The sequence below is a fragment of the Podarcis erhardii genome (assembly GCF_964252035.2).
Source record: "Podarcis erhardii genome assembly, chromosome: 8".
In the NCBI taxonomy this organism is placed as follows: Eukaryota; Metazoa; Chordata; class Lepidosauria; order Squamata; family Lacertidae; genus Podarcis; species Podarcis erhardii.
In genome coordinates this window covers 44,163,852-44,189,124 of record NC_138499.1, presented here as the reverse complement: position 1 = coordinate 44,189,124, position 25,273 = coordinate 44,163,852, and positions in this window count along the sequence as shown.

Here is a 25,273-nt window from a genome sequence, read left to right as displayed (position 1 = left end):
TTCCACTGAAGGCTCATCTATTTCAGCATCCTGTTCTTACAGGATGACTATGGGAAACTCACAAGCACAAGGACAACAGTGCTCTCTCCAATTCTGCTCCCCAGCAACTGGTATTCGGAGGCATGTCACCTGTGATACTGGAGGTAGTACTCTTACACTATGGGTTGTAGCCATTGAGAGCCTTATCCCATCCAAGCTGATGGATGGCACTATATCTCATCATTGTGAATTCCCTAGTTTAACTATGGGCTTGGTGAAGAAATACTTCCTTTTGACTGTCTTGAATCATCTAACATTCAGCTTCAGTGTCTCTGTCTCTTCCTCTTCCCTCTGCCACCACTTCAGCAGCAGCAACCAAGATAAGCATGTGGGTGGGAAAAGATCTTGGATTAAAATCTAAGTTTGAGAATAATTATAGGGCATATTGCTCACCCCATATTTCACTTTTCTGCTGAGATTTTTATTTTTGATTGATGAAACTCAATGACATGGCTAATATAAATCAGTTCAGAGATTATTACAATGGAGATGTAGGTAGAAGTGAAGAATAATATTAATATATTGCATCTCTGGGAAATTTACTTTGTTCAGATGTCATTTCAGAAATAATCAGTTGAATATGACAGGTTTGGGGATTGTGTTGACTTTCATTGAGCTGGGAAGGGAATTTTTGAAAAGAATCCATTAAGTCAGTCTGCTTTCAACCTCTAGTTGTTTACATTGACCAAATTCTGGGGTAGCCAACCTTGTGTCCTCTAGATCAGTGTTTCCCAACCTTTGGCCTCCAGCTGTTTTTGAACTACAACTCCCATCATCCCTGACTAGCAAGACCAGTGGCAAGGGATGATGGGAATTGTAGTCCAAAAACAGCTGGAGGCCCAAGGTTGGGAAACACTGCTCTAGATCACTGGACTACAACTTCCATCAATCTCAGTGATCTTGGCCAGTGGTCAGGGACTATGGGAGCTGTAATCCAGTAAGATTTGGAGACACCACATTGAGTACCCTGACCAAATTGCACCTTCACCTTTATTCATTACTGAGGTTGTTATGCTGTACCCAAGCCCTTGACTGTAACCACAAATTGAAGAACTCTTGTTTCACTGGGTTCTCCACTTTGGTGTTCCTTGGTACTTTTATTTTATTTTTCCTGCTTAGTTTGAATGTCATGTGCCAGCTGCTAGTTTCTTGTGAGTCACCATGTTCCTATTTCAAGTGATGCTAACTGGAAGGCCCATTCTGAACAACACTGGAGGCAAAATAGAGACACGGCCACAAACAAATGAAAGTCTGCCAAATTTTGTTGAAATATTCTTTTGCCACAGGAAAGCTAAAAGAACATTGGAAAAAGTCCAGTTTCAGATTGCATTTTAATATGTAACACTTCTATTCACAACAGTCATGTAAAAGGTTTTTTGGGGGGGCATTTTTAGTAGTATCTCACTGTACCATTTTTTCGCTCATTAATCAAAACATTCCTCATTGCATTTGTAACAGGTTTTTTTTTTCAGATCAAATGCTTTTTCACTTAACATTCCATTTATGTGGGCTGTCCTGACCTTTATAGTTCCAAACAGTTCTGCAGTCCATTGCTGAAATATTACAGCAATAATTCAGCACTATTATGCTTAATAAAAAACAGCAGCAATATTGTGTGGTTTTGTGCTTCAAATATTTTGTGCATGGGCGGGGAGGTGATTTAGGTGTATTTACTTTAATAATTTAGTAATGAGTCTGAGCTGCACAGATCAAAGTGAGAGGTTGTGAGGAAGAGATAACAAATAACAGATCTCAGCATGAGGACAAGAATCTATCCACTTTAGTACAGGGAGTGAACCACTAAGTGTTGGCAAGAGAGAGAGAAATGTGCCTTGCCTTTATCTAAAAAACCAATAAAAATAAAGGCAGAATAAGACTCTGTTTTTCTTTAAAGCCATATGTCTTGTGTTTGAAACTGCTCCATCGCTTCATTAAAGCAGGTATTAGATGTGGCATGAATAGTACAATCCTATGCATGTTTACACAGAATTTAAGCCCTACACTGAGCTGAATGGGACTTACTTCCAGGTAAGTGCATAGGATTGCAGCCTAAATGCATGTTTGCACTTAGCCAATTCTTAATCAAACTGAGGGAAGCTCACCCATCACTTAATGTTTAATCATATTCAGGTGAAACAAAACAAGCACCCACAAGCCTTAATGTCTAGTGTTGAATTTATTATCTGGTAGGAGACAGTAAGTGGGAGAGAGAGAGAGTAGTTACGCTGCTGTTTGCAAGGCATTGTACTGTTTAACTCTGAGGTGGATGAATGGCTGGTTGCAAATTAAGTTTAATACTGCCAGGGATTCTTCATAGATCAGCCATTCACTTTGTGACAAGAGGGTGGCTGGGGATTAACTGTATTATGGTTATGGTTCATGGGAATGACTGAAAGTGAGGTTTGTATGTGAGACAGTACAGTGGTACCTCAGGTTAAGTACTTAATTTGTTCCGGAGGTCCATTCTTAACCTGAAACTGTTCTTAACCTGAAGCACCACTTTAGCTACGTAATGGGGCCTCCCGCTGCTGTCGCGCCGCTGGAGCACAATTTCTGTTCCATATAACAGACATACACTTCAGGTTACATACACTTCAGGTTACAGACTCCGCTAACCCAGAAATAGTATCTCAGGTTAAGAATTTTGCTTCAGGATGAGAACATAAATCGTGCTCCCGCGGTGTGGCAGCTGAAGGCATTAGCTGAAGTGGTGCTTCAGGTTAAGAACAGTTTCAAGTTAAGAACGGACCTCCGGAACGAATTAAATACTTAACCTGAGGTAACCACTGTACTTATTTGTGTGACAAATGCTTTCTTGCCCTCCCTTACAGTTACTAGCTCTTCTGCATGTTCTTCTAGGACCTTTAACAGTTTATATAAGCCAAACAAGTGCAACTTGTGCAATTTCAGCCTAATTTATAATTTCTTATAAGTGGGGGGGGGGGTCACAATACAGTGATACCTCGGGTTAAGAACTTAATTCATTCCGGAGGTCTGTTCTTAATCTGAAATTGTTCTTAACCTGAAGCACCACTTTAGCTAATGGGGCCTCCTGCTGCCGCCACACAATTTCTGTTCTCATCCTGAAGCAAAGTTCTTAACCCGAGGTACTATTTCTGGGTTAGCAGAGTCTGTAACCTGAAGCATCTGTAACCTGAAGCATATGTAACCCGAGGTACCACTGTAGACACTGAGTTTATTACAGCCAGGTGGCTAGATATTATTTCAATAGTTTTGAAAACTAATTCCACCAATATATTTTTAAAAATCTAGCTTTTGGAAACATGGAAAACCAGGTGATGACTTTGTTAGTTTGTTTAAAAAGGAATTCCAGAGGTACTATTTCTGGGTTAGCAGAGTCTGTAACCTGAAGCGTATGTAACCTGAGGTACTACTGCATGGTGATATGTTATAATATGTTATCTAATTTGCATGGCAAATGTTGCAAGAAATGGGGAAAACTAGCTTTAGGGACAAATATTCACAGGAAATTTGAGTGCAGCTAAAGAAAACTCTGAATCCTTTAGTGTTCCTTCAAAATAACTATCTGGCTGTCATTTTTTTTTTCCAGTGAAATTAAATAAAGGAGCTCCTTAGCTTTTATTTGCAGCAATGATCGGCTGCTGCCTTACTTTTTCCAAGCAGTTTTAGGAGAGGCACATTTATTATTAAAGGAAACTCCACAAGGAACGCTTTTTTACCGCACAAAAATAGGAATAATACTGTAACAATAAAGATCAAAGATTGATGCAGTTGTGAGTACAAGTAATAGCTGCCTTGTGAGGCTGCAGTTTCCTCAAGGGAATTCTTTAGGAAGGGCTTTCATTTTATAAAATGTGTTTGTTTCAACGCTCTGCTTTACGAACAAGGAACGGTGCCATTGTTGCTTTTTCCCTCTCCTGCACCCTCATATAAAATACATCTCTTCAGGGTTTTTTTTGCACAGTATTCTCAGGAACAGCACAGCATGTGTTTTGCGTTAAATCTTCATAGTACTTCTAATTTTAAGGCAGCAGATAGGAAACCAGAAGCATAGCAGAGTTTTTCTGCCCTGTTTGTTTCTCAGCCAGTATAAACCAGGATCTCTGATGTTCCGGGAGGGAGACCACTCTGGCGGGTGCTACTGCCAGGCATTGTGTCATAGATGTTGATAGTGCATGTTTGCCAACATCATCTGGGCATCTTGCAAAACAACATTTTCTCATATAGATGGCATGCAGGAAGACAAAGAGAAAGATACTGGTTAAAAATACTCCATAGCCTGCTTTATAGTGTTACCATAGTCCAAATGCTAAACTAGTGGCCAAAGTCTCTGGCCGATTCCAGAGACAAGAGCTGTTTGAATATACATGCATAAGGTCTTTGTCCAGACTGTCCATGAAAGTGTGTTGACACATTTCATCAGTAGCACCTATAAAACTGTTCACCCAATACAGCTGTCTGGTTAAGGCCACTTGCACCTGACTCTCCTTTGTGGCTGTTCTAATGTTACCAAAAGAAATGTGGGAAGGTTTTCTATATCCGCAAAGACTTTTGTGCACCTCCATTTTGGCTCATCAATGGCAAAAACTGGGTTTGAAGTAGTATAGAGAAAATCCATGGACAAATGCCCTCATTGCCATGCTCATCTTCTACAGATCATGAGCTGTCACAATGAGCCATTAGTGGTACCTCTGGTTAAGAACTTAACTCATTCTGCAGGTCTGTTCTTAACTTGAAACTGTTCTTAACCTGAGGTACCACTTTAGCTAATGGGGCCTCCCGCTGCTGCCACTGTGCGATTTCTGTTCTCATCCTGAAGCAAAGTTCTTAACCTGAGGTACTATTTCTGGGTTAGCGGAGTCTGTAACCTGAAGCGTCTGTAACCTGAGGTACCACTGTAGCCCCCACTTGGCAGCATTTTGAGTGCTCTTCTCCCTTAACAGTCCTCAATTGCCATTGCTTGAGTAGCAGTGCCAGAGGATTAGCTGGTGAAGGCTCATATAATGCACTAAATCAGAAGTAGGGAAAATGCCACATAATTTGTTATGTCCTCATCCAAAATACTGGACAGAAAATGTCATATACTAGAGGTGTGCATGGGCCCAATATTCATCTGTTACCCGTATTTGTGTCTTTTTAACAATTCCAAACTGTTTCTGGGTGACTCTGTGCTCTCTTCGCTCAGATCTATGTTTTCAATTCTGAACCTCTCTGCATAAATTAAGCCTTTTGCTTCCCTAGTTGCTATGATGGGAAATCCAAGAATGGCTGTTGCTTTTTGTGCTTTTGGAAGGAATTTACTCCGGAGGAGCTCCTGTCAAATTGCAGACAGGGATTCACTTTCCTCCACAATCCATTATGAGGTAGGTGGGTGTGGCTTTGTCTCTTTTTTACCTTAAAATAATTAAGAGGCAATCAAATGGTGAATCTTCTTGCTTGTAAATATGTCCCCAAAAACATCACAGCTATCCACCAGCCTTTCTTTCTGGTGGTTGTTTGTGTCCTTTGATAGTCTTGTGGACTAACAATATGTATGTGTTGCTGGTCCAATGCTGTGAAACACTCTTCCTCCATACTCTCAGCATTTCCCCTTTCATGTCAACATCTCTTGTGCTGACAGGCCTTTGTAGCTTTTTAAAATTTCTTTTGTTTTTATTAGCCCAGTCTTTTTGACGATTATCTGTAGTGTTTTAATGGTGTTTTATGTATTAACCTTGTACATCACTCTGATCTTTTATGATGAGGCAGTGTAGCAATGTTTTTAAAACTACATATTTTCAGTCAGGGAGGAGAGGACTAGCACAGCACAGTATAGCTATAAAAGACCAAGCATCAACTTCTGTGCTGTCAAGTCAAACCTCCCACCACCACCCTTTGAAATAGAACTGTGCAGATAAAACACTCAAATTTCTAATCGATTCAGCTCATTACTTCTACTCACCCTGCCATGCGATAAGGCAGAAGTTACCATATGTCACTGTTCTACCATCACTGATTTATAATGTCTCTGCTTCTAGTAATTTATCCCAGCATTCTGTTCCTTTCTTGACTTAAACTCTGCATTTCATTGAAGGCACGCAAACACACACACACAATTCTGCAGTGCTCCTCCAAAATACATGCACATTGTGCTTTGGGTTTCCTCAGTAGTGATGCTCTAACTAGTTGTTTCCCACAACGTTTTGCCCTCATATTGAGTTGCATTCAGAATATTCTTGCTCAGAAACATTATTTTCTGTTATATTATTATCACTATTTATTGAATTTATATACCGTCCTATACCTGGAAGTCTCAGGGCAGGTGATAGTAAAACACTTAAAAGAAAATTTCAGTTTATTAACAAAGTAGAGAAAACTAGCTCATGAAATGGAAACGCAAAATAACAAGACATCTTCTTCTTTGGTGATCACTCGTAGCTAAGATTGTCTTCCATAAACACGGTTTTAACACTGAGTCCGTAAGTGACTGTGGAGGCCAATTCTGGATCCACACATCCTTCCACAGTGGGGACATTGGATTCCAGGCAGGAGTTGATCACAGTGTGGATTTGCCAAGCGTGCCTTCCTCTTAGCACGTTTCTCCCTTGCGTCCTGAGTTCGAGTGTCTTCAAAGCCCATGACACCTTTGGTAAAAGCTGTTCTCCAACTAGAGCACTCGCAGGCCAGTGTTTCCCAGTTGTTTCAGTGTTTATACTAGATTTTTTTAGATTTGCCTTGAGACAGTCTTTAAACCTCTTTTGTTGACCACCAGCATTATACTTTCCATGGCTTCATTTGGCTGTCATTGTGAGTCAATATGAATTCAATATGATTAAATATGAAGTTATAATCTGGGGTGGTGAAGAGAACTAAAGTGAAAGTCCAGTATGGTGAAGGGAAATAATAATACAATCAGGCTTCTTTAATCCCAAGAGAGAGAAAAGTGGGGGGGGGGGGAATCTAGAATTGCAACTGTATTATTGGCACAACTCTACAGAAAGAGCAATAAAACTATTCAGAGACTAGAGAGGCTAACTTCTGGGAAAATATTTAAAGAACTATATAATACAACTAAAAACAATACAATGAACTTATTCAAGAATTGGAAAATTGTGTATGTTAATCAAGGATAGGAGTATTCTGGAAGAAATCCATAACCCTGTTTTCAAGAATAACATTATCACAATACCTTTATACCCCGTCAGTTCCTCCAGTCCAATAAGTACTTATTAGGCTCTTAGCAAAGAGCCACATGTTCTCAAATCCCCCCACAGTCTGTCATGACAACTCAATTTGAAAGGCACAACAAGTGTTTTCTTCCCAACTGCTGGCAATAACAGCCAACCTAAAGTAAAACAGCAAAGTCCTTGTTTGTCTCTGCAAGACAAAGACAAGGTAATGCTGCTGGAGTATGAATGGTTGTACAAACTGGCAGGAGTGGTGGTTCCCTCCTTTGCTGAACCCACAGGTAGTTAGGGTTTAGAGCTACCTCTTTTACCATGGATGCCTTTAGTGGTGGTTAGAATCAGTGACAATCACAAACTTAGAAGGTTTCTGTACTTGAGGTTTCTCACTAAAAAGCTAATGTATGAACTGAAGCTGTGAGACAAACCATGCAAACAAATTGTGTATCTCTGAAACAATATAGAAATGTGGCATTGAGGATAAGCGGGGTGAGTGCCGGCATGCAGTTAAGCAGTTGTGTTGTTTTTTCATCATCTCAAATGCCAGTGAATAAACACATTTTACCGGGCAACTTCTGAACACAAAGAAGCCTTTTCACTGGTGTGAGATATTGCTAACCCACGATGAAAATTTAAGTGCATCAAAGACATGACATCTCAAAAAGAGATATTACACATTCAGAATACCTATCCACAAAATGCTAGATAATTTTCATAATGTAATTTCCTGAACTTTGTCCATTGTTTTGGGTGGCCTCATAATTGTAAATTGCTTGTGATCAAGCAGTAAATAAATGTTGTTAAATAAAATAAAGTAAAATAACATAGCATAAAATAAATAAAATAATGTCCTTTTATTTTTAAAAAGCAAAGAGACCTGGTTCAGTTGTTCTTTATATTCATTTTGGAAGTGTGTGGATAGCCTTTTATAATTTTAAATATAATTCTACAGAAGTGGATACATTATATATGCACACATTCTTGTATATATATATTTCTTATACAGGGAAGAAGTGAGCTGCTCCAGGTATAGAAGAGATTAGCTCAATTGTCCATGGTTCTCTATTAAAAGCCATAATGATATTTTGCATGGTGTGGGGCTATTGCTCATCAGTGCTCTGAATTCAAAGTGCAGACCAGATACTCTGCATCCACCTTCGGTCTACAGAATTGGCTTAATTTTGCAACATCTTGTGAAACATGAGACTTACATTATTATTATTATTTTTCTTTTCAGGAACTGCAATAAGTGTTTGGAAAGCTGTTTATTTAGAACTCTTATCCAAAACCGTAAATATTGAAATTTCTGTGACTGATGGATCCTGTATTTCAGTGACATGGCCAGTCAATATAAGAGAAAACATTCTGTCAGATAACCTGGTCCTGAATTACAATTTGGAAAGGAGGAGGGAGAGTTCTCATTCCTCCTTCCCAAAGCCTAGTGCCTTGCTTACCCAGCTTTGGGAAGGCAGTGTGAGAGCTGGGGTGGGGAGGTGGGGGTGGGTTGACGGTCCAAGGTTGCCAAGGGCTTCCAGAACTGGCCCCAAGGGCCACACCTCGGATTACCCTGATCTAACCTATTGTATGGAGCACTTCACATATAATGTTTATATAGCTAATAGGTTTTCTATGTTCACACAAGATTGTTAAGTATACATGACAAAGAGGTACACTTGTCAAGGAGCAGGGACTGGCCACAGTTTCCAGTTGTTGCAAAATAGGGTTTAATGTCATTTCATATGTGAAATGGCCCAAGGCCCAAATTGACACTGCTTTTTAAAAAATGCCAAGGAATAGCATGGAGGGTACTGTCCATGGTGCTGAAATGAACTACAGTTTCTGGTATTAGAATTTTCACAGCAGGAATACTGCACAGAATTCAGGAGTGCCTGTCCTTGCCTTTTTCTTCATGTTGTCCAAAACCTAGTGTGCAGACATCAGGAAGTTTATTATTTATTAAATCTTTGCAAACTTTATCTGATATTATAAGAGTACCCAATACCAAATATAACAGCAGGGGCAGGACCTGGCAATACAACGAAATGCCAAAATTCAGGGCCTTTTTTCAGCGGGAACTTGTTGCAACTCAGTTCCGGCACCTCACAGGTGAACACCATTGCCATTCTAAGAGAACGAGAGAGGCATTCATGGTGAGTTCCGGCACCTCTTTTTCTTGGAAAATAGCAATCCTCCACCAGCCTTCACACTTCCTTCCCAAAGCCTGATAAGCAAGGCACCTGGCTTTGGGAATGAGGTATGAAGGAAGGTCCTAAAGCTCTCTCATCTCCTCCCCAAAGCTAGGCAAGTGTTAACTAGGTTTGGGGAAGGAGGAAGGAGGACTCTAGGACCCTGTCAGAGCCCTCAGGCCTTCTTCCTGAAGCAAGTGCTTGCTAGGCTTTGGGAAGGATGTGGCAAGGCTCCTTCCTCTTGGAAGGGGGAACCAGGCACACTGCCCTAAATCTGCCTCTGATAACAGTTATTCATTTTAAATGTAATAGGAAAATCACAGGGAATTTAAGCACAACTCATATACATCTCTGTGTATGATTGTAACAGCTTTAAATGTCTCACATTCTAAATGAGTGCCAAAATAAATTATGGTGAACAGGATAACCTAGTATTTGAGTGGATAAAGAAAAACAAGTATTTCAAACTCAAGCCATGCCTTTCAATACAGAAAGCTATTGTGATAGGGGGATAAGGGCTCCACTTCTTCCTAGAGCTGGAACAAATTGATATTTTACATGGCATGGGCAAAGCATGAATGGTTTCCTTTAAACTCATTCTCTCACACTCTCTTCCCTTTCCATTTTTGTTCTTTTCCTCACAGTTTTAAACTGCAACATCCCCTCTTTCATGCTGTCTTTGAAACTGAAGTCATTTACTGCACTTTCTCAATGAGAATCCCATTTTATGGGAAAGCTTTTATTTCTTACTCTATACTTACGGATTGCTCTACTTTTCAGCCTCATCTGCCAGGGCACATACACTTCTAGTTCCCATCCAACACAGAGAGACAGAGGCTCATGCTGGTAAGTTAGGGAGAGCTCTTTATTCAGAAAAGTAATGGCACAGGATTGTCAGCAGATGCTCAGGAGTCACATTTCAGAAGTTCAAGAGTAAGACAAGAAGTTCAGAAATGGACAGTAGTGATGAAGATGTCCCAACAAGTTTTCCCATACCTCCTGCCAACTTTCAAAGATGAGGTTTGACATGGTCTGTTTATCTTCCTTGTGAGAAAATTGAAATTGCAAGTGTATGCCCTTTTAGTAATTCCCGTCTGCTCCCATGTTAGTCTGCTCCCACCTGCAAAGGTGGCACCTGATTGTAGGTGACAAGGCTGCACTGCTCTGTTCAGGGTCCTGTTCAGTTACTGCTCTCTCCTGTTCAGACTTAGCTGATCAGAGCCCTTTACCCAGCTTCCACTGAAGCTCTCTACTCCACCTGAAGGTCAGAGAGGAGAGCCAACATCTCACCTGCCCCTCTTACTAAGTGACTGGTGGTGGCCTAAAAAGGAGATTCCATCTCCAACCTATATTCCCAAGCCAAGCCTGATCCCAAACAGTGCTGTAGGGCTTGTTCCACATGTCTTCTTTCTATTTTTTTAAATTCAATAATTGTTGCTTTGATTTTTTAATGCTTTACACCAGGGATGGGAATCCTGTGACCCTCTAGATACCATTGGACTCCAATTCCTATCATCCCCAGCCAGAATATCCAATAATCAGAGATAGTAAGATACTGTGGTGGGGGCCACAGGTTCTCCACCTCTGCTCTACATGTTAGTTATCTGTCTTTATAATAAACCATGTATTTGAGTACCCTAAACTCTAGCTTCTTGTCTCATTCCTCCTCTTGGATGTACCAGTTTTTATGGGTGCATCTATGTTAGCCCGGTGCTCTCCAGATATTTTGGACTGCATGCCTCATAATCTCTTACTATTGGCCATGTTGGTTTGGGATGATGGGAACTGTAGTCCAAGAAATCCAAATATAATGTTGAGAAAATATGCTAAAGTCCCCACAAAGAGTTTCCATGGGTAGGCATGGGTAATCTCATGCATGTGTAGACAAAGACACATTGTAATAGCTGGCCTTTTCTGAAGAAAGAATGCAGGAGATTTTTGAAGCTATATCCCCTTCACAATGCATCCCAACCCCCTTCTTATTCTTCTTTCACTATATCAGCTTTCTGTTCGTTTTGGACTGCGCTTGTGGCAATGAATGCTGATTTTAGATTTGGTAACAATCCAGAACTATCCAGTGGCTTTAGCTGTAACATAGATTCAGCACTGAGTTGTCACATCAGTTCCCCTTGTCTTTATTGTGCTTGTGGCTTATAATCTTTCCCAGTGAGTCTTTCTCCCAAGTGACTCATCTAGTCCCCCCAGCTCTGTATACTACAATAGGGGATGAGCAGGTTACAGCCCACAGGAAATGATTTAAGAAGAGGCTTCAGCTTGAGGGAGAGAGGCAGCAAGGGTCAGGTTTGATTCCCCCTGCCTCCTTGGTGTGCTTTGAATTGTGGAAAAATATTAAACTGTAAAATACAGTTTCCCAAATGGAACGTGTCTGCCTTAGGACTCTAGAAAAACTTGACAGTATGGGTAGATTCATCAAAGAAGTTGCATGCATGAAACAAGGTCTTCTGGTGCAGTGGGACTTCCCTGCTCTTTCCCCCCATCACCCCCTAAATCTGCCCTGACGGGTTAGAGAAATGATCCCCTGAACAAGTGTAGGGGGTTGTTGCTGCACAAGTGGTCCTCATTGTCCATGTGCATACCCAACTTAGCACTGTTGAATTCCACACAATATGCTCAACAGCACTTTTCCATTGGGCAGAGAATGCCCATATTCCTAGTCACAACCAGTTCCATTTTGCTTTTTAGATACAAAATTAATTGCTTCAAGACAAGGTATTCAGTACCTCCTATACTGACTCATTTGGATTGTTGTTTAATTGAATTGGCTCAACTATGCTTTAAATGGATTGTCAAATAAAACCACAGCTGTAAGGACTCAACATACCTTTAGAGACTCGTCAGCAAACAAACAAACACACACACACACACAGGGTAAAAGTGTGAAATTAAAAGAAAATGAGCATTGACCTTTACTCTGGAGACATCACAAGTATATTTTCAGTGCAAACTGACAGGGTAATTTTTCTTAATATCATTGTTGTTTTCCCCATCAGCTTTGGAAACTAAATAGGAATTTGCCAGGCTGTACTGGGCTGAGGAAGATATAGCAACAAAGCCCCATAACACCATTTAGCAGAACAGATGTGTTTGCATATCTGTAAACATTGCCCTTAGCAACCAATGTCAAAACATTCCCTTGTCTTATATCATTGAGATCAGACACCGGGAGTGGGGGTAGGGAGGGTTACCTACATCCCAGTAAGAAGAAACAGAAAAAGAGGAAAGGGAGTTGGGGTAGCTCAGATTGAAAAAGCTGGCAAAAGCTAGGAAACAGCAAACCTGGAAAGCAAGCATGCAATGCAAATGAGTTGAGCTCTAGTGCCTTCAAGTACATTTTGGATAGAGAAAGCTTATTTGGAAAACTAAATCTATGGAAATGAGTATATCTTCCATCAAGTCCATTTATTCTGTAAAAAAATTCCATGTTAGATTTTGGATAGCACTTCTCTGTGGACCTGTTGGATGACCAAGGCTGGGAGGGATATGGGGAATGCAACCCAAGTGATTCTCCTGGACTTTTTGATACCATTGACCACAGTAACCTTCTGTACCAACTAAGTGAATTGGGAGTTGGGAAAATGGTGATATGGTGGTTCCATTCCTATCTGCATGGTTCCTATTTTCCTATTGTATCAGAGGATAATTCTGTTCAACATCTGATCAGACTCATGAAACTTCTGTTATGCTTTCATTTTGTCCCTCATGCTATTAAACATCCATATCAGTGGTTCATAATAATTAATCCACTACTGCCCACCAAGTACATGGAATTATCATAAAATGGTTCCTAATCTGCACACAAGTGCAAAACTCGGACACAAAAACATCATTCAGGAACTGGGCAGAGGGAGAATGGTGGAGATCGCATCCCCAGCCTGACCCTTCCAGAGAAGAAGAACACAGTTCAGAATTACAACAGGGGTTTGAGGGAGGTCATAGCTCAGAGGAAGATGAGGGGGAAAGCTGGGAAATAATGGGAGAGGAGGAAGAGGAACCACCAGGAGCCAGTGTGGTGTAGTGGTTAAGAGTGGTAGACTCGTAATCTGGTGAACCGGGTTCGCGTCCCCACTCCTCCACATGCAGCTGCTGGGTGACCTTGGGCTAGACACACTTCTCTGAAGTCTTTCATCCTCACTTACCTCACAGTGTTTGTTGTGGGGGTGGAAGGGAAAGGAGATTGTTAGCTGCTTTGAGACTCCTTAGGGTAGTGATAAAGTGGGATATCAAATCCAAACCCCTCCTCCTCCTCCTCTTCTTCTTCTTCTTCTTCTTCTTCTTCTTCTTCTTCTTCTTCCTCCTCCTCCTCTGGAGGGCAACAGCTGACAGACACAGTGCCTTTAGAAAGCATTCCAGAACCCCCCTCTCCCAGAACCCAGCAAGCCTTGAAAGTAGGGGTCAGAAGCAAAGGGCCCTCAGCGCCATCTGTAGAGGAGATGATGAATGAGAAAGTGGCAGAAAAAGGGGGTGGAGAGTCACTCGGGACAACACCATTATTCCAAGAGGCTGCGTTCCAAGCCGCTGTAAATACTGGGGGGGGGGGAAGCAGATGGTAAGGACTTTTCCTTGTCATATCCATTCCTGGCAACCTGTCGCAGGAGTTGTTTCCTCTGCCGTCTGACAGCAACTTTATGCTTTATGATGGTTTGATTTAGGAATGGCACAGTCAACACTCAGAATAGCCCTAATCACATTTAGCCATGAGTAAGGGACTCACATGTAGCAGCGGGAGCAAGGCAGCGCTTATCACCAGAGCACTTCCCAATTTTGCATCTCCATTGCCACCCTACCCTGACCATTGTATGTTGAGTGCATTCGTTTGAAAAAAGAACCCTCCATACAAGCAACTGCTCACACATAGGGCCCCACATTTCCCAGACACCCAACTGCATGGGTGTTCTGCTTATACAGAGCCCCCATAAGACCCTCTCCATGGGAAGGTTGGGGTGGTATAGTCATAGACCTACAACATCAGTGCATGCTAGATGGTCTGCCCCATTCCTGCTGCTGCATGTAATTTCTCTACATGCCAATAAATACATGAATAGTCCTGGTCTCCTTTAATTCCCTTCATTGCATGAACTCCAATAATATCTGTCTTATGGAGGGATATGTTACATTAGTAATGTTAGTCCAAATATTGTAATAATTACTGTACGTATTTAGACAATTTCCTGAAAAATCAGACACCTGAAAGTCACTATAAAAATAGTAATAGCAACAAATAATTAAGTTGTCCCCCCCTGCATTATATTAGCCAACACAAAATTTGAAGCTGTGAAAAGTGTCCACTGTGTTCTGCTTAAGGAAGCATGATTTTCTTTTTGGCCATATTCTGGGGGAAAAAAGATTGTTGGGCAATACCATAAAGCAAATGTATTTAGTAAAGAAACTGTGATAACATTAAAGTTTGGTTAATGGCTCTGTTTTATCTTCTAAAAGACAGTTGGCAAGGTAATTATAACATGCAAATTAGTTTTCACTGGGCTGCATTTTTTTTTAAAAAAAATGTACTAAGACAGCTGCGAATTTTCAGATTTCGAGAAGTTTCAAAGAAGCACACACTGCTGCAACTTACTTTTATAAATCCCTCCATGTTGGATTCTCTGTATTGTTGATTTATTTTATTACATTTCTATATCGCCTTTCATTATAGGACAACAGGGTGCTCTACAATATAAAAACACAAAAACACATTACATAAAGGTAATGGTAAAGGGACCTCTGACCATTAGGTCCAGTCGTGACCGACTCTGGAGTTGCGGTGCTCATCTCGCTTTATTGGCCGAGGGAGCCGGCGTACAGCTTCCGGGTGATGTGGCCAGCATGACTAAGCTGCTTCTGGCAAACCAGAGCAGCACACGGAAACACCGTTTACCTTCCCACCAGAAGGTATCTACTTGCACTTTGATGTGCTTTAAAACTGCTAGGTTGGCAGGAGCAGGGACCGAGCAACAGGAGCTCACCCCATCACGAGGATTTGAACTGCGACCTTCTGATTGGCAAATCCTAGGCTCTGTGGTTTAACCCACAGCACCACCTAAAAACACAAAAACACATTACATAATAACAAGCAAAAACAATAACACATGTAATAAAGAGTGCAGTGAATCAGCACCCACATTGCATTGGAAGAAGGGCACCTAACTCTGCTTCTCCTGATTCAGTTCTTGCTTTTAATAGACACAAAATTATTGATTGTCCCCTTACTACAGAAGTGTGCAGTGGCTCTATGTGTGGTCCAAATAGAAAGAGTGATTTGGGGTGCTTCCCCCCTCCCTGTATCAAACCACAATGTCAATAGCACCTTCCCACTCATGTTGCATGGTTGCTCTGCTGTTTCTGAATACAAAACACAAGTCAAAATGAGGAGAGCATAGATCTGAATTTTTAAAGGTGCAGATACAGATACAAGGTGAATCTTGTGACTAGCACATTAGATGCTCGGACAAGACTGCAGACTTAACAGCTCCTGCCTGCTCCTCACACTCCTCATCCTTTCCCCCTTTTTGCAGCTATGGCTACAATCTTACCTCCCTCCCCAGCCTTCCCAGCCATCACTGCTTCCCGTCTCTCTTCCATGCTGCTAACTCAGAGCAATAAAGCCACCTAACCTTTCACTTCTTTTCTCTTTTGCTGCCATTCAGGCTAAGTGGGACACGAGCCAATTACCACCTTGAAGAAACAGACTCCAAATTGTCATAGGACCAGCTCTCTCTTAAAGCCTGGCAACAGGAGGCCTATCTGCACAATCAAAGACTGGGATGTTTTACCAGCTCCTTTTTGACTTTGGTCCAAGATTCAGTGGCAGGGAAACCTAGAGAGAAAGGAACCAATAATAAACAGCAGCAGCACCATAGAAAAGAAGATAATATAAAAATTATCTTCTCTTGTGTCCAAGGTGACTTCCAGAACTAATAGCCAAATATCAAGAGGGTTGTTGCCTCCCCTTTCCTCCCTGTTATTTCATTGTCTTGTTATATTAGGTCTGAGAAGAATTAAGTAAGAAGGCAAGTCATTTGGGTTTTTGTTTTTTTAAAAAATGGGGATGGAGGAGAGAAGTCAGTTCCAATTGACTTTTTGAACTTTAGATGCTTAGGTTTTAGACATATGTTGGACCCCAATGAAGCACATTTTCATCTCCTGTTTTTTAGTCCACCCCTGTTGAGCTTGTGTCATTGAGCTGCGGGCCCCAGATGCTTCTGCTGCTGTAAAAACCTCTGTAAAATCTCAGCCAAGAGGAGAAGCTACCATCGCATCATTGCCTAGCATTGTTCGCAGGGCACTGAAGTCGCCAGGACCAGCAACAATTGTTTGGCTTCCTGCTGCTCTTGCCAAGGCTCCTTATAGCAACTTGGTAAGACAAAGCTAGGAGGGATTTCTAATTTCAAGGCTGACTTGCCATGTGCTTTGGTTCTTATCTAACCGTTTAAGAAAAAAGGCTAATAAAGCAAAAAAAATAAAAATAAAAAATTACAGTGCTTCTCAGAGGCAGAGAGACTCATGGTCCTATAGAGGAAGAAAACGGCTCACAATTAAAGGGCAGCCACTGAGAATGCTTCTTTATGAGCTCTTGCAGTTTGAACTTGGTGGACTGATGGTGCAGTGAAAAAGACACTTGCAATTCCTCTGAAGAGGGTCCAAGCCATTAAGTGATATATAGATGAAAGCTAACTTCTGAAATAGGGGAGAATGAGCATTGTGCCTTCCAGTTGTTGTTGTTGTTGGTTGTTTTATTAAAGATTTTCTTGTTTTACAGAAGTATGTGTAATGTTGTTGTTGTTGTTTAGTCATGTCCGACTCTTCGTGACCCCATGGACCAGAGCACGCCAGGCACTTCTGTCTTCCACTGCCTCCTGCAGTTTGGTCAAACTCATGCTGGTAGCTTCGAGAACACTGTCCAACCTTGTCCTCTGTTGTCCCCTTCTCCTTGCACCCTCCATCTTTCCCTACATCAGGGTCTTTTCCAGGGAGTCTTCTCTTCTCATGAGGTGGCCAAAGTATTGGAGCCTCAGCTTCAGGATCTGTCCTTCCAGTGAGCACTCAGGGCTGATTTCCTTAAGAATGGATAGGTTTGATCTTCTTGCAGTCCATGGGATTCTCAAGAGTCTCCTCCAGCACCATAATTCAAAAGCATCAATTCTTCGGCGATCAGCCTTCTTTATGGTCCAGCTCTCACTTCCATACATCACTACTGGGAAAACCATAGCTTTAACTATACGGACCTTTGTTGGTAAGATGATGTTTCTGCTTTTTAAGATGCTATCTAGGTTTATCATCGCTTTTCTCCCAAGAAGCAGGCATCTTTTAATTTTGTGACTGCTGTCACCATCTGCAGTGATCATGGAGCCCAAGAAAGTAAAATCTCTCACTGCCTCCATTTCTTCCCCTTCTTTTTGCCAGGAGGTGATTTGACCAGTGGCCATGATCTTAGTTGTTGTTTTTTATGTTGAGCTTCAGACCATATTTTGCGCTCTCCTCTTTCACCCTCATTAAGAGGTTCTTTAATTCCTCCTCACTTTCTGCCATCAAAGTTGTGTCATCTGTATATCTGAGGTTGTCCGGCAAGCTTAATTCCGGTTTGGGATTTATCTAGTCCAGCCTTTCGCATGATGAATTCTGCATACAAGTTAAATAAGCAGGGAGACAATATACTGCCTTGTCGTACTGCTTTCCCAATTTTGAACCAATCAGTTGTTCCATATCCAGTTCTAACTGTAGTTTCTTGTCCCACTTAGAGATTTCTCAGGAGACAGATCAAGCACTCCCATTTCTTTAAGAACTTGCCATAGATTGCTGTGATCGACACCGTCAAAGGCTTTTGCATAGTCAATGAAGCAGAAGTAGATGTTTTTCTGGAACTCTCTAGCTTTCTCCATAATCCAGTGCATGTTTGCAATTTGGTGTCTGGTTCCTCTGCTCCTTCGAAATCCAGCTTGCACTTCTGGGAGTTCTTGGTCCACATACTGGTTAAGCCTGCCTTGTAGAATTTTAAGCATAACCTTGCTAGCGTTACTGACCTGCAATTCCAATGAGTCCCACCCAGTGTAGCCAATGGTCAAAGAGTTAATAAGATAACTTTTAGCAGGTGCAATGTTTGCTGCCCCCACCTTAAATTGTAGCTGGAGAGTAATAAGAAGTTGGTGCATAGGTTGGAGCAGGTTCTTAATACATTCTTGCTAGCTTACCATTATCAGCCTTGGGTAGGCCTTATACAGACTATTTGTCTGTGGAGTTCTGAAGAGCCCTGGCAATTTATTTGTTTGTTAAAGAAAAGCATGCATAATTTTTATTTTAACTTTTGAAAACTTAAGTGAATGTTTTAACTTTTAAAAAATCCTCTGCAGTTGTGCTTTGAACATGTTTCTAGAGCTATTCAATGCTTAGAAGACAACATTTTGGACAGCCACTGTTTTTACCAAGCCCTTGGAACTATAGAGATATAGCAAAACAGAGCTATAAGGACAGAAATGGCACAAGGCTTTGTGTAAGTCCAGATCTGAGTGAGAAGGCAATTACTGACATCAGACTTTGACTCGGGGAGTAGGAAGGCACCTGAAATAACCCTGCTTCATCTAATTATTTGCAACACACAGAGAACCACTGCACACCTCTATTAAATACAGATTTCTTTTCACAGGAAAAAAAGCCCTTGAACCAAAGAATTCAGAAACAGCAAATCTATTTGTTCAGAAACCAGGGCAAATGTTTTCCTGAACCCTGTGACAGGAACAACTGACCTTTACAATCAACATGTTAGTTTTCAGGCTTGTGGTTAGGATTTTCTTAGAGCTGATGCAGAAGAGAAGTTTTTGTTATCTTGCACTGGCCATTTTTGAGAACCAGACACACTCAGGTATCATCAATACAACCCATGCAAGAGATACAGAGGCTAAAATAACTTTGGTACATTGAGATAAGCTTTCCTTAGTATGGGAGATCTTGATCTGCTTCTGTGCACAGAGCTGACCTCCCAGACATTTTGACGTTCACCCAAAAGGGTTTTTATAAGGCAAAGAGACAAACAATAAATCTGAAGAAAGGCCATCTGAGCAGATTTGCTTTCATTGATAAGCTTAGTTCTTTTCTTGAGATTTCCATGTGTGCTGGTCTGCAGACAAGGGTCATTGCCTGCTTTCCCTTCTCTTTTCCTATTTATCTCCTGAGCTCTCTGACATACAGCATTTGGCTACAATAAGGTGGGGGTGGAAATCAGATTCACAAGTGTTCTTTTTCCTTTATGCTTATGTACCAAACTCAATTTTATAAGGATAAAAACCTGTAATTTATTGAGCACAATACTTTTGTTTTGTGTGGATATAAACAAAACAACCTGGTGTTTGAAGCAGGCATTTTTGAAACAGAAGCTTTATTTCCACCCATTTGTTGAAAATGGTATGAATCCAAAACTTTGGATTTGAAGTTAAAGCTGAATATGATCTCTTAGAGTAATCCATCCTTATGACAAATAAGAAGCAGTAGCCTCAGCTGTTTTCATATTCTCTGGAGAGATCATTTGGCTGACTCCAGACTAGGGTTTTGGATTCAATTTGGTATATATTAGAAAGGTCTCTCTCAGGCTGTGACATCATTAATATATTATTTTCTGAAGTACTAGAGTGCTGATAGAATAGGAGCAGAGAGGGAGGAAAGAAATAGAAGCCTGTGATAGAAAAGCAATTGCAGAGCCTGTTCATTTGCTGGTAGTATACTTTTAATGTCAAATTTCATTTTTATAAAGCTTCATATAATCACATTTTCCCACAAACCATACACCATTCCTAAAGATATACTAAGCTATATAATAGCAAAGAAAGTGGCCACAATAATTCAGCTACAATGGCATGGTATGCTTGGCAACAGAGCCTGTAAGCAGAGCCTCTCATCTATAGCAAGGCCCATGATATTTTATTTGTGCTTTGGAGCATGGAAGCTGATGTGACTCAGGTCCAGGAGATGCCATTTATCAGAAAGATGGTTTGAATGACTTGAAAAGTAGTCTTAAGCAGTCCTAAGTTTAACATGTGAGCTGGGGGAGTGAGAAATGTCCCTATTTTCATCTGAGGAATGTTGGAGGGTATGATGGTGTTCCCTGGGATAACCTGGTCCTTTTTACTTAAGACTTTATAAACTAAAAATAAGACCTTAAACGTGGCCAGTAGCATATATAAATAAGTTCATATAATAATAATAATAGTAGTAGTAATAATAATAATAATAATAATAATAATAATTATTATTATTATTATTATTATTATTTATTATTTATACCCCGCCCATCTGGCTGGGCCTCCCCAGCCACTCTGGGCGGCTTCCATAGAAAGCAAAAATACAGTAAAATATCACACGTTAAAAACTTCCCTGAACAGGGCTGCCTTAAGATGTCTTCTGAATGTCAGGTAGTTGTTTATCGCTTTGACATCTGCTGGAAGGGCGCCACCACCGAGAAAGCCCTCTGCCTGGTTCCCTGTAGCTTTGCTTCTCGCAATGAGGGAACCGCCAGAAGGCCCTCGGCACTGGACCTCAGCGTCCGGGCAGAATGATGGGGGTGGAGACGCTCCTTCAGGTATACTGGACCGAGGCCGTTTAGGGCTTTAAAGGTCAGCACCAACACTTTGAATTGTGCTCGGAAACGTACTGGGAGCCAATGTAGGTCTTTCAAGATATACGATGAGTTGCAGATAAGTTATTCATACACAAACATATCTAATCCTTTTTTCACAAGCTACTGAACACCATTGAACAATAATTCCAATGCACATTTTCTATTCATTTCAATGAGCTTTATGGAGGAGAACTTCTCAGTGAATTGTGCCCAGAGACAGTTGTATTGTGTCACTGTAATGCAGCAACAACAAGAACAAAATGACAGGCTGTTTGGCCCAGAAATTATAAGCAAACATCTAAATGTGCCATTAGCTACTAAGACGGTTCTTTCAAATGTCATTCTTTGAGGATGAAAACATGTTTGTTTTGTAAAGCTCTTAACGTTTCAAGCTGAAAGGCTTGAACAAGCTTTGAAGTTAGTCTGTGAAGTCTTTTAAAAAAGGTGAAAAACAACTTTAAATGATACAGTGGTGTTCAAGAGTGGGTTTCTCAAATCTACAGAGGTCTCTGGGGTACTCTTTGTCTTGAGGGAACCAATAAGCCCAAGAACTTCATGAACATGCCCCCACGTCCTCTTTTGTGGTTGTCTAGTAGGGTGGCTCTGCCCCTGTTCGGCCCACTTTCCAGTTTACTTTATGGAGGGTAGTATGGAACTAAATAATTGTGCTCAAACAAGGATTACTGCTAGTGCACCAAGACTTTTCCCATCTCCCATCTTAGGAGGCACATATGGGGGAAGAATATTCCATTGAACATGAAGAAATCCTTGCAGGCATAGAAGTTTGCCTTAGTGCTACATTGAATACAACCCTATGCACATGTTTAGAATTAATTTTGGAATTGGCACATGTGCAACTGACCACAGGTTTTGGTTTGCTTCTTCTCACCTATGAACATGGATTACACCTATGTACAAAAAACCTCATGATCGAACCAAGATTCTATCTCCCTCCTTTTTCTTCTTTGCTCAGTGTTTTAATTATTTGTTTTACTTATTTAGTATATTTATATCCTGCCTCGCTCCCAAGTTAGGATTCAAGGTGGCTTACAGCATTTAAAAGCATCAATTATAAAATTATGGAAACAAAACCAGAAAAATGGTGGACCAGCTGTCAGCATTTCACTCTTCTGTTGCTGGATGTGTGATTGTTACATCATGTCAGTGTTTACTTTCTAGGCTTGGAAAGTGTGAGAACGGAAGCTAGTCTTATCTCTTTCATTTTTACTGTACTTTTGTACTTTCTCTCTCTCTCTCTTGGAGAAGATGTGAGAGGACACCATGATTGCTTTGTCCTGTATGTATTGCTTAATAAATACTTAGAATGCTACACTCACACTCCACAATTGTTTCTGCTATACTTTGCTGATTGAGCAGACACATGTCTTTTGCTATATGTCGCTGGTGCACACCGGGACTGATTGGGAATGTCCTGGGCTGTGCTTCATCAGGAAGACACCCGGAGAGGTCTGTCTTATTCCAGGGGCAGCGTGAGCCCCCCAGGCATGTTCCAACACCAGCAATGCCTCACTATTACTTTGTAAACAACATTAAGGTCATTTGAAGAATCCCAAAAAGTTCAGATGGTGAGGATTTTTGTAAGCATCTCTAGCCCCATGTATCCCACCACATTTGCTGTTTCTTTAAAACATCCAAATGTAAGGCAGAGTCTTCTAACCGAATTCCCTGCAATCTGTCAGTAGGCAGCTGCCTTTCTGAACTGTTTTCTGGCTGCAGAAACTGAAATGGTCCAGTGGGAAGAGAGAGTTCGTTGCTGATTCAAAAACCTTTGTTCTTGACCTGCATGTCTGCTGCCTTCAGTTGGAGCCCTCAAGCTCCTTTAGATATTGAGAGTTACAGCCAAGATTTAGCTGCTTTTAATCCTTTTGTGAATTTGTGTTTTGAAAGGCATATTATTTTTATATGTATCCTGTGTTGTCCCTCCTCCTCCCTCTTTTCTTCTCAACGATGGTGAGTTCTTTATTCAATATTTAATTGCTTTGGAGGCCTCCACAATATGGAGGAAAGGATTGTCATTAAAAATTAACTCTGTGTCTTGGTTAATCCACAAATCTTATTTGCAATGGAACAGAAGGCCTGTGAATGAGCACCACCTGCTCTGTAAATAAATCTCAAAGTGTATTAAATGCAAGGAGTTGCTTTATAGTGAGTCAAATCAGAGGTCCATGTAGCTTGGCTTGGTCAACCTTGACTAATAGTAGCATTTTAACATCTTAGGGGCAAAGCTGGGTTATATTCTGTTCTCAAAAACAGATACCTATATATGTGTAGTCCTGGGCATTTAGGAGCCATGGAAAATGAATGTGTGAAGGGATACTGCAGAATGCAAAGGTTAGACCTGCCCCCTGGATAATGATGTGCATGCTAGTGCTACCCTTCAACCATACATGACTGACCTTAGTCTGAAGGGGGATGTATATAGAGATGGAACCTGAAGTATCTGAAGGGCTGGCTTCTCCTTAAATGAACTTGTGTGGAAGCCTTTTTTGCTTCAATATCCCTGTGGTCTCTTTGGTTTGAATGGGAAATGTAATCTTGGCAGTTGTACCTAGGCTCCAGAACTACCTCCCAACGCATGTTTATCTTGTCCTCTCTATGTTGCACCAGATATCAAAGACATTTATTTTGAAAGGGGTATTCAGCCCAAGAATAGGGGTAGACTTCACTTGGTCTATTGTTTTGCATCAGATTGACTCAATCTGATGCCCTTGAGCCTCCTTATGGGAACACAACTTTTGAGTTTCTGCTGCTCCAGAGAAGCGGACACGGAGCAATGGATCCAAACTACAAGAAAAAAGATTCTACCTAAACATTAGGAAGAACTTCCTGACAGTAAGAGCTGTTCGACAGTGGAATTTGCTGCCAAGGAGTGATGTCAGGAGTGCTCTGATGGTGTTTCCTGCTTGGCAGGGGGTTGGACTCGATGGCCCTTGTGGTCTCTTCCAACTCTATGATTCTATGATTCTATGAGTTGGATTATGTACCTTCCTGGATTTTGCAGCATGAAAAGTGCAGACTAAAATATGTAGTTTACATAAGAAGATGCATACAAAATGCACATTTCACCAGTGAATGGACTGGAAAGCACTTAAAAGTATATAGTTTATGTAAAAGTTGTGTATAAAAGGCATGGCATGTCTTTTAAGAAAAGCTTGCAGGATCAGCTCAAAGGCCCTTCTAGTCAATCAGTCTGTTCTCATAGTGGCCAACCAGATGCCCAAGGCAAGCCCCCAAGCAGAACCTCAGCACACCAGCAGTCTCCCCACTTGGGATACCCAGCAACTGGTATTCAGAGACTTACTGCATTTTACAGTGGAGGTAGAACATAGTCATTGTGGCTAGTAGCCATGAATTTGTCTAAGCCTCATTCAAGTCTGTGGCCATCACTGCCTCCTGTGGGTGTGTACTATATTTTAAATCTGCATTGAGTAAAAAAAAATACTTTCCTTTGTCTGTCCTGAAACTTTCAACATTCAGCTTCATTGGATGTCCATAAGAAGAAGAAATGCTTTTCTTGGACCACTTTCTCCACGATGCATACTTTTATACTCTATCATGTCTTATCTTTATAGATACCAACTCCTAGGGACTGAGGCAGTTTCAGCACTCCCAAAAATATATATATTTAAGGAACCAGGCCCACATAATTTTCAGAGGGTGTCCAGCTCCACCCCCCTGGCTCCTCGTAACATTGCACACATAACATCAGGACATTCCACAATGTCCTATTGACCCACCCTTTCTTCTGGCGAAGCTGGTGCCTCTGCCTCTCTTACTTGCCTATTTCTCTAAACCTAAAAGTCTCACAAGATGGAATGTCTTGCAAGGGGACAGGGCAGCATGTAAGGGGACAGAAGTACAATTAATTCTGCAAGACCAAAACTGCACAGAAATATCTGCTCAGCCCATCCTTACTGTGCCCTCTAATACCTCGCTGTTTTTTTAATCTGTTCCTGTTATAAAGTGCTAATTGATGTAGGTATTCTGTCGTTTGTGCTTCCATAGACTGTTTTATTTCACTGTTTTATGCTGTTTAATTGCATTTTTAATTATTTTGTTTTATTATTGATGATGTTAGTTGCCTTGAACTATTCTTAGGAAAGCTGAGGTATAAAACTTCAAAATTTTCTGACATTTTTGGAAGCGTGTGCATGTGTAGAAATGACTCCTTGTAGGACCTGGTCTTTTCCCATTTATCATAGCTGGCATATATTTAAAAGGCTATGATAGTGATCCATGTATGTATGTATATATGTATGTAT